Source organism: Hirundo rustica, chromosome 1 (assembly GCF_015227805.2).
Source record: "Hirundo rustica isolate bHirRus1 chromosome 1, bHirRus1.pri.v3, whole genome shotgun sequence".
NCBI lineage: Eukaryota > Metazoa > Chordata > Aves > Passeriformes > Hirundinidae > Hirundo > Hirundo rustica.
Window position 1 is genome coordinate 124,061,766 of NC_053450.1, and position 16,783 is coordinate 124,078,548.

Here is a 16,783-nt window from a genome sequence, read left to right on the forward strand (position 1 = left end):
ACGGGCAGCTATAAAGGAGAAAAGGTTTGAAATATATCCTAAACATTCTCCCAGCAAAGAAACACACATTCAGGGAGATTTAGGGCTTCATCTGACAAAGAACTGCGTGGGCAGGAAGTGCTTGGTACTTCACAGCTTTAGCAGCTCAGTTATTAAATCTCATTGAGGAGATACACATCTCTGCTACCTGAAGGGCTGTCAGATGACAGGGTGTGAACACATCATGTGTACCTACCTGCATGTCTAGACTGACAGAGCTGGCATGCTCACACTGCTATCTCACTGCCGTCAATGCAACACGAATACAGGAATTGTTTATCACTGCTCACAGGAACTGTAAAAAGAAAAAAAGAAAAAAGAAATAAAGAAAAAAAGGAAAAAAAAAGGGAAAGTGCAGAGGGAAAAAAAAATGGAAAAGAAAGGGGCAAAAAAGGGGATTTGAAGTACGAACTTGGCTTTTGGCCAAGAAAGTAAAGGAAAACAAGACAATCTTGGTTTGGCAACCAGGTACATTTAGGTAAATGTTGTCTGCCATTACCAGTGATCTCTCAAGGGAACTCTGCTTAGGGCTTGACAAATTCCCTTTCTGGGAAGAAATCATCTGTGCCTTACTTCACACGGGACACTGAGCATCAGCTGATTGAACCAAACATGTAAACAAAGATGCCTTTGCAGTCTGCAGTTCTTCTTGTACCGGGAAGGAAAAAAGCTCCTCATGAGTTTCTAGTATCATCTATCGCAATTTATCACTGAAAAAATGAATTAACCCTTGCAACTGATCAAACAGGCTTTTAGTAATTCAGGATTTTAGTAATTCCACTGCCTTTATTTTTTGCCTTTGTAGTAGCTGAATCTACGCATTTTACAATTTTTTTTTAATGGGAAGGTGTTTCCCAGCAGTCATACAATTCTCAAATTCCTGTGTTGGGGTTGGTCATAGAATCGTAGAGTGGTTTAGGTTGGAGAAGACTTTTAAGATCATTGAGTCCAACGGTTAACCCAGCACTGCCAAGTCCACCACTAAACCATGTCCCTAAGAAACACATCCACACATCTGTTAAATGCCTCCAGGGATGGTGACTCCACCACTTCTTGGGCAGCCTGTTCCAATGCTTGACAAGCCATTCTGTGGAGAAATTCTTCCTAATATCCAATCTAAAATTATCTCCAATTTTAAAGATCTTTTCCAAACTTGGCATTTGATCACAGCATAGAAACAAGGAATGACCACAGCATAAAATAAGGCCCAGGGGTGACCTTATCTCTCTCTACATCTACCTGAAAGGAGGCTGTAGCAGGGGCTGATCAGTCTCTTCTTCCAGGTGATGGCCAACAGGATAATAAGGAATGGCCTCAAGTTGCACCATGAAAGATACAGAATTTTTTTGGTGATACAAATAATTTTTGGCCAGATTTGCTCTTGAGGGAAGGCTCGAATGAGCCTGCCATCTCTCTGCTATTTTTGGCCCTCCCTACAAATCCTAAACTCCCTGCTCAGTCATAGCCGTGTTTGTGACAGTGCCCCAAAATGCCTCACGAAAGCAGCTTGTGGGGAAGGTGGAGGAAGCCAAGAAAACATCTGCAGCACTTTGACATCAGCAAATCCTCACAAGAGCTCAGCCTCAAGATACAGAGTGCCCTGGCCCACTCATCCTCACAGGTGGACTCATCCTCCCTGCCCATGGTAGGGCTGATCCATGCAGATGACCGGCAGCTGAAGACAAAGCACAGTAACAGATACTGACTGTCCAGATTGCACCACACACCTTTTTTAAAGCTGTGTAAAGGAAGTAAGTTTATTTATTGTCTCTGGATAGGTTTGTTTTAGGTTTTTTTTAACTATGATGACAGTGCAAGGAGGAGGTGTAGCTGTCCTGGCAGTCCCAGTGCTCTGCTGTGGTAGCCCATGTTCTTCCAAAGTCTCTATAAGCTTCTGGCCTGTTCCATGTGCACCTCAGCTGACCCAATTTCAGTTTGGCAGCTGCCAGAGTTAATTTACAATCCGGACATTGGTTTTACTCTGCTACTTTTCTCATATTGACTTAATGAATTGTTAATGATGTATTTTGTAGTCACCATGATTCATTGAGGCACAGACCTCTTCCAATCAGGAGAGTAGATAATTGCAGTGAAAGCACATGATTATGGCTGGACGAGACCCATATTTTTCATCATATTTTAATGAAATTGATTCAGGCTTTCCCGTTGCTCAGAGACGTGTTAAAAGATCGATTTTGTATCATTCAGCTTAAAAGAGCAATCAAATTTTTGCTGAAAAGTTCTGGTTTTTTTTCTAAAAAATACTAATTGATGTTTTGGCTAGGAAGAAGATAAAAATTTCTTTAAAAAAAAAAAAAAAAAAAGTTAGCCAGAAACAACCAAACCAGCAAAACCCAACCAAAAAAGTAACCTACCAAAGAGCGTACACTTAACAAGAGCATTTGCTATGTAGTCTCTTTGGTGAGAGGACACAGAAGGAGTAGTCTCACAGCCAAAGCTCCTTTAAAGCTTTTCTAGGAAATAAGGTAAATTGAACATACTCAATTGTACCTTACTCCCTGTATAGGCTATGTTTCGTTTATTATGGGTGAGGGATAAGAGTGTCGCCACAGAAGCTTGGTTGTTTTATGGTCCAGTGAAATTGCCTTGACTGCTTAAGAAATAACCTCAGCACTTCCCTGAAACAAGAGTCAGAATTAATGAAAATGCTGGCAGCTGAACTTTAGTGTAACATACTCTTTAGTGTGTTAACATCAAAAAAAGGGGCAAAATGCTGCATTTTTGGACTGTATTCCCACTGAGCAATAATTCAGAGAGTAACCTCTTCCTTAGAGGCTAGAACCAGTAGTGAATATACAGGCAATAGAGAGGGGAGAAAAAAAGATAAATATATTACAAAGCAATCAGCCTTTTATCTAAATGCCCCATTTAGATACTAATATTTATGGTATTAAAAGGAGGCAAACTGAGCAAGTGGAGCTGTTGTGCTCCTAGTGAGGTGTTGCCGTCACCTCAGAACTTAAAACTGCCTGGATCCACCTTCTGTAGCTGACAGCATTGAGGAGGACTCACTGGGGGGTCTGGAGGGAAACAGGAGGAAATAGTTCATACAGGGTTTGGGTTGGGTTTTTGCAAGTTCGCCTGCTGCCATTTGCACAGAGTGGTCACGGCTTGCCGGGGCCGTGGGTTAACCAGTGAGGCACAGGAGGAGCAGCCTGGCTGTGCCAGAACTTGCCCATTCCCACTCATCCATCAGCACCTCGACTCATCCTCAGCTGCTGCAGCTGGCAGGATCAGGCTCTGATGTTCTGCTGACACTCAGGCTGGTAATGCAGCTGTGCAGCCCCCAAATCAGCATGGGTTACCGCCCTGCCCCACAGCTGGAGGGATTCCTCTTTGCAGAACCTTCAACAGGAACTGCTGCTTGACTGGGACAGACGTGTATTTTTAATGCGCTGCTCCCACATGCTTTACATAGTAATCTTTAATAGTTCTGATCACATGTGAGCAGGGAAATATATTAAATGTATAGGAGTTAGTCTTCTGGGTTCATCTTAAATGAACACCCATATCCTTTATTTGTATTCTCTGTGATAGGAGCAGTAAATTTACACTGATTCTGTTTTAAATCTGCATTGGAATATGGTTATTTTATTTCAGCTTTCTTTGCCAATACTGGAAAATCTAACATGGCTTTACTGTGTTACCGTGTGAGAACCAAAAAATTGATTTAATACAGCAGCCTACTTGCAATCCCTGGCTTAAGTGAAGCACTGAGGGTAAAATCTGTCTAGCATGTGGACTGCCCTGATCACCAGAGCTATGAACCCAGCATGGGAAATACTATATAACATGGTTAGAATCATTACAGAAAATGTGTGTGCTTCATGTAATAGAAAAATCTGCTTCTTAGATCTGTAATTTAAATTGTCTCCCCAAAAAGGGGAAAACAGCTTAACAAATCTTTCCTCAGCCACACTGCTTAATTGCAGCTGGTTTCTTGGAGCATTGCTGTACCCAGTGGTCTGGGAGGAAGGAAAATCTCTTTGGTGCCCAGCATAAGAGGCTTCACTGCAGATGGATCACATTGCAAATGGTTCAGTTCTGCTGCTCATGGAAAGAAGGTGAACAGTTATTAAAAAAATTCATGTCCGATGTGTGGTCGTTGCCGTTCCTTTCAGTCAAGGTTATTATATCCAATGTGAAAAGTGTGAATCTATTCCTGTACTGTGTCTGGCATCAAAGTGTAAAAAATGGAGTAGACCCGAAGAAAAGAAAGCAAAGGAAAAAGAAGCATTAGTGAAGAGGGGGAAAATGGATTGTACATTCAAACCTCTATAAAGTCACATTGACTTTTCATGCTGCTGTTGTAGTGAGTGGTATTTGGATGAAGGCAAAAAAAAAAAGTTTTTGTGAATTAAAAACAAAGTGATGAAATGAAAATAGTTGTTTGATCTCTTAGTTACTAATTGTGTGTTCTGTTACATTTCAGATACTTCTTCTATTATTACATAATACAAAATAACTTTGGGCAAATTATCAACGGTGTGTTGTAGAATGAAAAATAAAAACGAGAAAAATCAGTTTTTGCTAAGATATAGAGGCCAAGGAAACTCAAGTTATAATAATTCTTCACTGAGCAATTTTTTTATCAGATCAACTTTTGTGGACGTTCTGGTGACAAATAAAAACTACATCACATGGCTACTGAGACAACACTAATTAATTACTAATACCTTTCCATGTGTTTGAGTTTTATTCAGATCAAGAAGAAATCAAGGAATTTAATTGAGACATTGACAGAAGTAAAGAAATGTAGTATATAACCCAAATGGCTATTTTTGTTTTATTTAGAATATAATGGGAAGTCAGAGCTTCTTTACCTTTTCATGCTGTTTATTTGTCTAGGATGAAATTCAAAAGTCTGAAACCGGGAGCAAATGATGAAGCTGTTTACCTGTTTTGGCAGCCAAATTACTGGATTTCACCCAGATACACATTTATATTCTCTTCTTCTTCTGTGACCCTCTACTTTTGAACATACAGATGTTTATATTTTTAGGCATAAATAATCTTCCAAGTAGAAAAACTCAGCTGAAGGTCACTGATGGGTGAAAATGAGGATATGAACCCCACAGTGAGAATGCCATTGGATGTCATTGCTGGGGTGGTGTTGTCACCTGACGGTGGGGTGAGAAGTGGCCTTGGCAGTGCTGGGTTAACACTCGACACGACGACCGTAAAGGTCTTTTCCAACTGAATCCATGGTTCTCTGAGGCTCCACATCACCAGGCTGGAGCACTGTCAGCCACAGCCACGTTGGATCAGTGTTTTGCATGGGTGTGGTTTCCACCAATACCTCTGAAGAAATCCAGCTCTGGGTTCTGGTAGATGTCTTTACCCGACAAAGCATCTCAAAATGTTCTCGTTAAACTGCAGAACTATCAGAACAGTGAGATCAGTTTGTTTGCTGTAATATTTTGCTTGTGTCTTAACACTTAGCGCAAAAGTGAGTTATACCGCAAATCTCCTTTTCTAATTGGAGCATGGTGGAAAGCTTCAGAGTAAATGCTCAGGACCTTGTGACTGAGGACAGAAGGGAGAGAGAATTTTCAGAAAAAATGTTAAAAACAACAGTTCTGTCTGAGGCTGCTTTGCACAACATCTGCAGAACAAGGGCTCTTCATCGTCTTCTTCATCTCAGCCGTGCAAACTGAGAGGAAAAGCACAATGAAGTGGAGTGTTCCAAATGTCTTCTGCAGCTGTGAAAAAAGATGCATGAATATGAAGGAGACTCCTTTACCACTCTAGTCTTTGAGTAAAAAAATTATGAATAATTCTACAAGGGAGGAAAATCAAGTGAAGGAAGGGTTATTTTTTAAGCAAAATGGGCTCTGCAAGCATAACAACACGTAAAATACCATACAGCTGTATCTGTAGTTAGCAATAACCTCCCTCAAGGCTCTGCCCATTGTGCTGAGGAATGGCAGTGTATTTCTGCCCCCCCACATTCCCCCAGCACCCCTAAGGCTATAAAGGACATGTGCTTGCAGTGATTGAACACATTTGAAGGCAACTTTGATTTATTTCTTCAGTTCACATCAAATGGGAAGATTCTGAAAGAAAGGGACTGAAAGTGACACTATGTTTAGCAGCCCACCAAATCATCATAAACCAGCTCCCCTTCCCTCTGGATAAGCCAGCATGGCCTTCCCAGGAGCTAATATAATCTCTGTCTGGGATTGATACAATACTGACACCTTCTCCTTAGTTTAAGCATCTAAAATGTTTCTGGCTAGACAAATTATGTTGAAAACTGTATGAAAATTACAAAGTATTTAATAAAGAATTTTGCGTCAGGTCCTCAAGGCTTTTAGAACAACAGCAACTTTAAATAAAAATTAAGGAGTAATCTGCATTATGAAATTTTTAAAGTCAAACATAATAGGGCTTAAGGACATTATTTGAGTGTACTGAAAGGCACAAGGAGGACATTTAAGCTGTTCCATAGTGACACGCTTTGGACTTTATGTGACATTTGTTGGAAAGCTTCAACACGGTCTGCTCATACAGATAGAAGTCCAAAGCTCCAGAAAAGATAATCTCCTTGAAATTTCTGCTCCCATTACAGAACCTAAATTTTCATCACAACTCTGCACTGAAAGCAGAGGGATGTGCAAACTCTGTCTTTTATTGATCTACAACATGTTTTATAGTTTTCATTCCTATGGTATTTGAATGCTTTCCATGTGTTTTCAATTACGCAGAACTCTCCCCTAAAATGTATTTGTAATGGATACCATTTTTAAATTGAAAAGAAAAGCTTTCAGGTTATTTACAAAAGAGAAAAGGTGTTTTCCTGTTGGGTGGGGACCACCAAGTCATCCAGAGCTTTGAGATGACTTTAGTTGAAACAAGCATCCATGATAAGAAAGGCTTTGGCTCTTAAGAGACAATTACGGTTAGAATGTAAATGAGAACCATTCATTATTTAAAGAAGAGCAAATATAAACTAAAACAAAGCAGGCAGTTTAAAAGACACTCCTTACTCATTGCATTCTCGTTGGATGGGTTCTTTTGCTTGGCCTCAGTTTAGAGCGTTTCAGAGCCTATAAGGGCCACTGTAATGGCTGTAAGGGGCTGTAAGGGGCTGTAAGGGGCTGTTTCCCAATCGTGACCTTGGGTTAAGGTCCTTTCTGAATCCCAGCTCCTTTGGTGTTTAAGTCAGTCCTTTAATGTTTTTTTGCAGAAGATTGTGTAGAGTAAGTTGATGGACACAGTTTTTCTGCTAATAATAATTTGCAGATATAGGGCTGAGAGCAGGCAGATACATCTTCAAGGTACATCACAATCTTTAGTGAGATCATTTAAATTCAGTTTAAAAATTACTGGCCACAGGGATTATAATGGACAATTTGGGCAACCAGAAGGCTCTTTAATTCTATTTCTTATGTACCTGCATACCATTAAAAAGAAGCAATTTTATCCAGTATATGTAACCTTTCATTTACCTTTAAAGTTTCCAAATAAGCATATATATTAATTTAAATTCTAACAGCCTACAGCAGGTTTTCAAATTGAATTGGGTGAGAAATTTTAAAAGGTCATAGGAATAAAGACAAGACTTATCTGGTTAGCTAAAAGGATTCCTTTGATGTTTTTATCTTCCCAGGTTTCACTGCAATTAAGAACTGGCAAAATGAACTTGCTAATAGAACCACTTAGTGTTGGAACCACAGCAGTATTTAGCAGGCATAATCAGCCATCACTGCTTTGTGCTTAGCATTTCATGACCATGTAATGACCATCCAGGCAGCCAAGCACCAGAATTGCAGGAGCATTTTCATGTGCTCTTGTGGCTCTCCAGTATGACCCTGGCTCAGCCATTCTTCCACCATGCCAGCTTTGGTGCCCTGGACAAATGCAACCCAACACAGTACTTTTCCTATAATTCCATAGAATAATCTATATAATTCATTAATTTTTAGCAAAGGGTGTTCTTGCATTAACCCAATCTCTTCTGGTAGCCATGGGGTCAGCAGGGGCTCTTTGGTGGTTTTCAATTGGGCCAATACAGATAACAACACTTGGGGGGCAGAGAGAATGTGGTAGCAGGGGATGAGAACAGGCAGCATAGTTACTCCTTTCTGTATGATTAGGGCAACACTTTGGTGATCCAGGACACAGACCTCAGAGGGGCCTGCATGCCCACAGAGAGGAGAAGGGGCATAGAGATGCAATCCCCTCCCTGCTGGGGACCCAAGCAAACTTCCAGAATCACCCTTTTCTCTTTATCATTATAAGGGACTTCTCAACCTGCTTCCTTTTTTTTACCCTCTCAGGCTATAATGGGCCACAGCTGAAGCAGTTGGGAAGAATGTTTTGTTCCCTGGCAGTGCAGGTATTCCAGGAGTGATGCAAGAGGGATGAAGGCTTGATCTGCTGTTTTTGTGCTCTTTGCTTTCTCTTACATTTGAATTGGTGAAGTCTTGCCTGACTGTTTCAAAAGGTTTGTCAAGCCTTGTATGATAACTAAGATGTCCTCACCTGGAGATGATGAGCGGGCAGAAACTACATCGAGTTAGAGGACTTGTGATTCCTGTTCAGTGGTGTTTCTTGTGAAAAGCCCATCAGAGCCATGCTCTGGAGTCTGCCCAAGCTCCAGTTTACTGGTGAGTCTAAATACCCTTGCTCAGACTTGGGTTGCCTTGAATGTTTTGGATCCTTTTCAGGAGGCCATGGATACCTTGTGGAATAGAGGAGGATCCATGGACAACTCTCTCCAGCTTGAACAGAGGCAATCTTAAGGGAAAAACATCTCTTATTGTCTGGATTTGTTTGGTCACAATTGCACTCTCCTGTACCTCAAGCCTTATGGAGTAAGTTACATTTAAGATCAGAAGATGAATGAATATGCAAATTTGTTCAGCTGAACTGAGCCAGAAGTTTCTTCAAAATAATCAGAATATGTAAAATGTGTTGAAAAATTTCACATGCTTTGGCAGAAACGGCATTCTCAGCCAGATGAAAGAGCAAGCAAATTAATATGCTGTGTCATATGAGAGGATAAAAGGCTAGTGATGGACTCCTGGGTTAGTGCACGATTATTTCTAGAAACTGATCAGAAGGCAAAAAATATAATACCAATTGATTTATTTTAATCAGATTGTTATTTCCAGTTTCATTTAAGTAAAAGACCATTCATGGTTTCTGTTTCATTGTAGAAGCTCTTCTGCAGTGATCCTGGTTTTCTCATAAGTTCTGGGAGACTGGAAGGTTCTACAATGGCAGGATCCGAGGAACCCTGAGAGAGGAGACTTGAAAGCTCTTGGATCATGGATAATTTCATTGATTTCCATAAAGTATGAAACTGGCAGCAAGTTGGCAGTTCCTAGGGTGAAGTTATGAGCTCTGGTTCTTTTACATCTGAACTTACATAGCTCCTTGTTCCTAGGTTAACTTCATGTTTGAACGTGGAAGAAACCTTGCTTTGATACTTGAAACAAGATGGTTTTGAGCCACAGAATGTGTGTATGAAACCTAAGTTCCTACAGTTTGATGCCCTTCGTCCTCTTTAACACCCCATTGAGGCAAAAGTCTGGTAAACTACTCTAGACACCGGATTTCCATGTGTGCTGATCAGCCAGCCAGTTGCTAGCAGCGTTCACAGCAGCTGAGTTTAGCCTGCTTTTCCTTCCTTGACAATAGCTATGAGGATAGGGTTGTCCGTGAAAATTAATTTCCTGAAAATTGGCTTTGGGGTTAAAAAAAATGGCTGGTGCAGAAGAAACCACAGACAGATGAACAGATTGTATAATCAAAACATGTAATTTTTTTTTAGGAAACCTGCTAAAATTGAGTAATTTGGATAGAAACCAGAAAGCACAATGAATTGGACCTCAGCAGTTTTCTGGCTCCTATGCTCTATGTCAGAGGCTAAAATTGGTATTTGGGAGTCCTGCTTTCCTGGGGAATTTTTCAGATGGATAACAGCCAGCACCACAACCCTGGGGCGTCTTCTCTGAAGATGAGTCCACGCTGAGGGCCTGTGAGAGCTGAGCAGGGCACGGCAGATGCACAGTGTGCACTGGGGCTTTGTGGCTTCTGAGTCCCCTGGCTGACCTCCAGGGCCGCATGAATCATCACAGGCCCAGCATCAGAGGTGGGATTGCTGTAAAATGCAATTTATTTCCTCCTCCTGTACACCAAGTACTGCAATATATACAAACTTCTAAGTAAATGATTTAGGATGCACAGCTATAAATTTCAGTCACACACACTCTAACAGATTTTTTAAAACAACAACAACAACAGAAAAAAATCACATATTGTTCTCATGTACTCTTGAGTTGCTTTATAGGACTCCCTCTGTTCGTGACTGTTTCTGTTATTGTTGGAAGAATAAACCTTCTCAAAATAGATCATCGTAAGGATGGAAGCTGTCCAGTGACCACTTAAATAGAAGTTTGCTGCCAGAACCAGTTTATTTCAGCCGTGATCACGAAGAGTCTTGTGTGCACTTATTTGTTCGTTCTTCAATCAATGCTGTCTGTAATACTGAGACACTCTGCTAGTGTCGTTAACGTTATCCGATGTTTTTCCAAAGCAAAGTAGATAAACACATAAGAAAAGGTCAGAGAGAGATCCTCGTCTTTTTTAACAGACAGGACAGCCTTGTATGTCATCAGGTGTCCAACCTACCTTGGTCACTTCAGTATGGACCTATTATTGGCAACCATAAGTATTTCCTTCTGCAAGAACTAACTTAGAGTGCCTGTGTTGCTCGAATGATGTGTGCTCCTTGATAGGTGCTGCTCTGAAGCTTTGCTATGAGAAGGAGGATGGGCTCGTGTTTCAGCCTTATAACCCAAAGGTAGGGTGTCTGGGTTTTTTCCCCTGGCAGTATTGTGAATTTCAGCAAACTTGCCTGAGTATTTTGTGCCCTTTATTCGGCATCTTTTCCTCTCTTTTGTACAGCAATGCACAGAAGGGAAAAAATAGGAGAAAGTTAATTTGATTGTTATCAGACACCGACATTCAAGCAACTGTTTGCAGACAGACTACAGTCATTCCCGCGTGGAGGCCCAGAGGCGTCTCCTCCTTTCCTGGGCTGTGCACCTGAGGGATGACAAAATGTGGTGCCCCCTCTGTTCCCAGTGCACTGAAGGGGTGGGGGACTAGAGCACAAGCCAGACAGGAAGGTACATCACCGTGCCAGTGTTCTTCAGGAGAAAAGAAACCTTTAGATGTGTTTCAGACAAGTGCCTGGAGAGGCAGAAGCACTCTCCTGTCAGGGTCAGGGAGGAGTTTTCGTACCCCTGGGTTTCTAGAGGCACTACTCCTGAGAAGTACAGGCAGAGGCAGCTGTCTGGGAAGAACAGGCAGGAGGAGTTGACCAGTGGTTATAGAGCATGATCAAAGGTTAAGTGAGAATCATTTTGCTAGAAATGCATGTGATATGGAGTTTGAATATGTGAGCAAAGGGCACTGATGGGACAGAACCTTGAAGCAGCACCAGCTGGAAAGACAGGTCACGCTGGAGCTGTATCAGCACCCACTGTGACGTGCAGCTCTCCTTGCGTGCTTGGGCTGGCTTGGGGGTGTCTCAAGTCATGAATGTTGTGCCCCGATACCATGGGAGTTCCCACGCAGGCTTCTGGTAGAGGCAGAGACTTCTGGAGAGGAGAGGTTCCTGGTGGCCATTTCCCTCTGCAAAACCTGCACAGGGAGGCTGAGGGAGTCACAACTCCATGGATGCAAATGCAGGGGACCTTGTATGCAAGAGCTTGGAGGAGTGGGAGGCACACAGGGCAGGGAGTAAAAAATCGGTCTCCAGCAAGTCAGGTAGGTTAGACAGAGACAGAGATGTCTGAAGCAAACCCCAGGCGGGAGGATCTGCAGTAAAATTTGAAAAGGCCTTATCTCAAGTCAGGCAGGTCTGCCTGCAGGCTGGGGCTTTCTTTTAGGCTGTGCCAAGCTCCTGGGGTGAAGTTCAAGCAGTGCTTCACTTTGCAGGGGCCAGTTGGCCCTGCAGCCCATGGGAGCTCCTGAGCAAAGCTATGGGAGAATGCTGAAGGCTCTCTTCTGCCCCAAAGAGTTCATGTATCCTGAATACAGAAGGTTCTGCTTTACCTCATCTATTGTCCATTTATCATACAGGAACAGTAAGTGATACCAGCCTTTTTTTTTTTTTTTTTTTTTTTTTTTTGTTAATACAACCTATGGTTATAAACTTTTATTTCAGTTTTATATTATTTTAGTTCTATTTCATCATTGCAGATACTTCAAGGGAAGCCCACACTTGCAGAAGTAAACTGCGGTAACAAAATTTCACGTGCCTATAAAGAGTGCTTTAATACTGAAGTGCATCACAAGCCAGAGATGCACAGATGCTTGTCAGAAAACCACCACAGCATTGGGTAGCCTTTTTTCTGATATAAAAGCTATCAGAGATCAAAATTGTGTACCCCAGTCTCCTCTTAAATGTGATGTAACGTGGTTTTACATGCACACATGCAAGTGTTGCTTGTTCGATTCACACAAGAGGGTTGGTTTATTTGGTATAATTAGAACTAATCTAGTTAGTTTGTAGGGCATATGCAATGGGAATATTTCATGTGACTTGCAAAGATAAGGCTCCATTGAAGAACAGAAGCCTTCCTTGATGTTGACCAGAATGCATTTAATTTGCTAAGAATCCACTGCCGCAACAAAACAGAAATTCAGGTGGAACAGGATATAATTGCTGCAGGTACTTTAAAACCACCAGATCGCATTTCTGATGACTACCATGCAATTAGCAATGTAACAGACTTGCTTGCTGGAAGGGGAAAGGCATAAAACTGGTTTCTGATGTCTCTCATGTGACATGGTAAGAACAAATCCTACTGGCTGTGGAGGAAAGACAAAGCAATCCATGTACCTGAACAAAAATGTTCATCATCCTACTGACATTTCATATCTTGTTCTTCCTGCTCTTCTTGACTCCATTTTAAGATCTGGCTTTGCTTTTTTGCAAGAGAGTAAGTCCCACCAAGGAGCCTGTTGCGTGATACTGAAAATTTACAAGAGTGTTGGAAATTAAATAAGCATATTGCCTAAGGCTGAGCTGCTAAGAACAACTCTGTTTTTTTACTTAGCTATTCTTAACAGGAGAACCAGACAATTGCAAGTGAAAGTTTCAAGGCAAGTGTAAGTTTCAAGACCAAGAGGCATATCCACTCCCAGGATTAGGGAGAAAATCTGCCTCTTCAAACTCAGCGGAGAGAGGTTCCCTCTTTGTGGCCAGCACCCTGAGCCATTCCCAGGAGAGGTGGCAGGCACATAGAGCTCCCTGCCCCAAATGCTCGGCGTCGCAATCCTGTCACTCTCTGTGAAAGTATCGGTGTATTTTGGTTCAAAGGGAAGGGATCAAATCTCCTGATGCTGACTGCTGCACCCCTGAGGACATGTACTGTTAGTCCTGACAAGCAGGGACTTGGTTCTCGTGTTTTAGTTTTGGCTTGGCCAGATCTTAACAGAGGTGTAGAACGGGACTTTTCCCGGTGGGAAACTTCTGTCTAAGACAAATCTGTGAGAATAGCACAATGTTCTGGTTACTAGAAAAGTCCTGTTTCCTCCTCCCTAGGTGGGTATCCTTTCAAAAAGACAGTCATTGCATATTGCAGCTTCTGCTTTCACCAAGCAGTAAATATTCAGCTCTTAAGTTCCCTCCTGAATTCTCATTTCCGATAGCTTTGTTTGTACTCTGAATCTCCTTCTACTCATCTTGCAGCTCTCTGGCAATTGCAGGCTCAGAACAAAGCACAGCATTGCTGTAGCTATAGGAGATTCCTACAGCTCAAACTATATTTTGCTGATCTGAATTTGCTGATCTGAACCACCATGGCTTCAGATCTCTTATTGTCAGCATCTTTCAGCTTTCCCCGCTCTGAACACTAGTAGTCCAGACTTTTCCTTCAGCTTACATTAGGCTTATGTTGGGTCAAATAAAATTACATACCTACTTAAAATGGTATTTAAGTAGATATCAGTTTACAATTTGTGGCATTTTTTCCTCCACTGTTGCCCAGGTAAATCCCTCTCTGTCTATCCTCTACATTAGGACATAGGAGGTAGACTAGAAACAAAAGCATTCACTCATAGATGTTTCTGATTAATCACTAACCCTAATCACGGTCACATAAACCTCTGAAACCTCCTAAATGCTTGTATCAAATGTCTTATTAAAAGCCAGTTGATCTGTCTTTACAGTCTCCTCAAATTATTTGTAACTGTCAACAAATGAAGTACCTTTGCTCCTATGTTTTTCCCTTGGTCTGCTAGCACATCCCTGGTGTTCTGCCACTTATCTGAGGGATATCACTTACCAGAACTGTAGCAAGTCCATTATCTGATTCCCTTACTGACCCGTACAGCAAATTATCTGGTCTCCCACTATGCAGCAGTAAGCTCACATTTCACAAATATTTTCTTAACTTGTTGTCATCAGTTACTGCATGACATCCTTATTGATTTTCAACCATCCCTGATTTCAAGTACTTTTTAAATAGATTTCCACCACTTCAGTCTTATCAATCTCAACTCAGTGTTCCTGTATTAATAGGCTTTTCACATTCCTTTCCCTCCCCAGGTGCATTTATGAAAGCTCTTCTTTCCTTAGCTTTGTTGTTAATTTATTGTTGTGGATACCCTCAGCTTGTTCTCTGCGGCATAAATCCAGTCAGCTGATTATTTGCAGTCCATCTTCCCTCATGCAGTGTAAGGCTACCGTGCCACTTGCTGCTGCACATTGTGAAACTACAGAGCATGGGGCTACTGTGGTGTTTAATTTTTAAGACCTAATTGTAATGCTTTCTGAGATTAACTTTTTTTTCTTTTTTTTCTTCTCAGGTGCTAAATCGCATTTTGAGATCTGCCAATGCTACTAGTACGCAAGGAAAAAGAGCAGAGAAAATTCCATTTGTTAGATGCTGGGTTGCTTCCTCAGCTGGGGCAGTGGAGAGTTTTTCTCCTGTGTACAGCCAGACTCAAATGCTGCTGTCTGGGGATTAATCCATGATCTCTTGAAAACCAAAACTTCATTCTTCAAATTAGTTGTTTGCACCACACTGCAGGAATCTCAATGACTCATAAATCCTGTTATTTCAAAGTAAGGGAAGTACTTGAAAATATCACATGGAGCTTGAATGTTCCAGCCTATTTCACAGGCAAAGATTTTCAGCTAATCATGACATGACACATCTTTGCTTGGACATTCACTTCATGTTTTCTGTTCTAAATCAAAATACAGTAAGTGACATCTGTGAGTTTGCTGCCACCCTATATATGTTTTTAATTGACAGATCACAATATTATGACTTTCTGGGGAGCAGCCATATACCAAACAAACAAAAAAACAGTTGCCAAAAGGAGAAGTTAAATAAATGAAATACTTGTAGTTAATACAAGGTATTATTTAGCCTCCTTTGTGCTTGCAACCAACTTCGATATCAAGCATACAAAAAGCAGAAAAGGACAAACAGAAACAAACCAAAAAAGAAATACAGAGCAAATACTGGGATAAACTGCTTTGGTCTAACAAATTGTTATCTATTTTCTGCAGTTTAGTGAGCCCCCTAGAGTAATACTATTTCCTTCTCCTCTATCCTATTCTTATCCCTGCTTCTGCAGCCAAACACACAGCTTGCCTTCTGCCAGGTAAGTCATATCACACTGCTCCCTGCCATCTTTTCATATGCTCAGAAGTCAGTTTGTGAAAATCCCAAATCCTAGTACCTCTGCAATAATAACTTTTAAGAAGTTTTAAGGGTGAGGAGATGATTTTTAAAACCACTTTTGATCAAATTTTTTCTTGTCATGGAAATTAGGAATACCTCACTTAATCATTATTAATGGCAATGTCACGTAACACTTAAAAATTTCCTTCTTCCTCTAGGTCTCCATGTGTTAGAAGGATGTTTGAGAACATCTAGCCAATATTGTTTGGGTGTGTGCAGGGGAATACCCAGATTTTTATGCCTTGCAATTTTTTTTTATTTTTAAAGCAAAATACTTCCATTTAAAACATTTATTACAAAAGCATTGATTTAGTTATGTGTATCCTGAAGTAAAATTTTGCTTTCCTCTTAAAGATGAGGTTTGGCAATTACAGACTACTAAGGGGAGAGCCTGGTCAACAGCAAATGTTCTCCTTCCCTGAGTCTAGGACGTGCTCTGGAAGATTCCCGACTCCTGCTTTAGAGTGTCTTGGCAACAAAATTGATCCCTTAATATCATGACTTTAGGAGAGGTAACATTAGCATATGCATCCATCAAGTTTTAAGAACCTGCCAACAAAATGCCATAGTTCGCAGAAAGGCAGTTTTGCTATTGCTTGTGAAGTTTCACCTAAGAGGCATCAAAACAACAACGCACAAGCTGCTTCTGCAGGATAATGCTTTCAGGGCTGTCCTCTCCCAAGGATATGGCATTCCTGCAGGCTTGGTGACCTCAAACAAAACTACTTACAGCAGCTGAACTGTGTCAACTGGCTCCCAGGGGACAGAAGGGTGTAGAGTGGCACGGACCACACAGGAGCCATCCCTCTCTCTCAACACACAATCCTCCAACGCTGCACAACGAAGTGGCAGAAGACAAGGCTGCTCAACAAGCACTGGCACTGCATGCGTCTTTCTAGGGATCCATTCACAGTAGGCTGTGAATACTTGACTGAAGCAGTGGCTTTTTCAACATAAAGTGTTTCCTAAGAATTGCACAAGACAACAAAAATAAGGAAATGTTC

General features: G+C 41.3%; 1 long non-coding RNA gene across 1 annotated transcript; it reads left to right on the forward strand.

Annotated features, from left to right (window-relative positions):
* Window positions 1-8,447: 8,447 nt before the first annotated feature.
* On the forward strand, window positions 8,448-10,626 carry LOC120759696 (uncharacterized). The gene is made up of 3 exons (XR_005703220.2): window positions 8,448-8,672; window positions 9,225-9,362; window positions 9,455-10,626. It is a non-coding gene; the product is annotated as an uncharacterized LOC120759696 (long non-coding RNA).
* The last annotated feature ends 6,157 nt before the right edge of the window (window positions 10,627-16,783 follow it).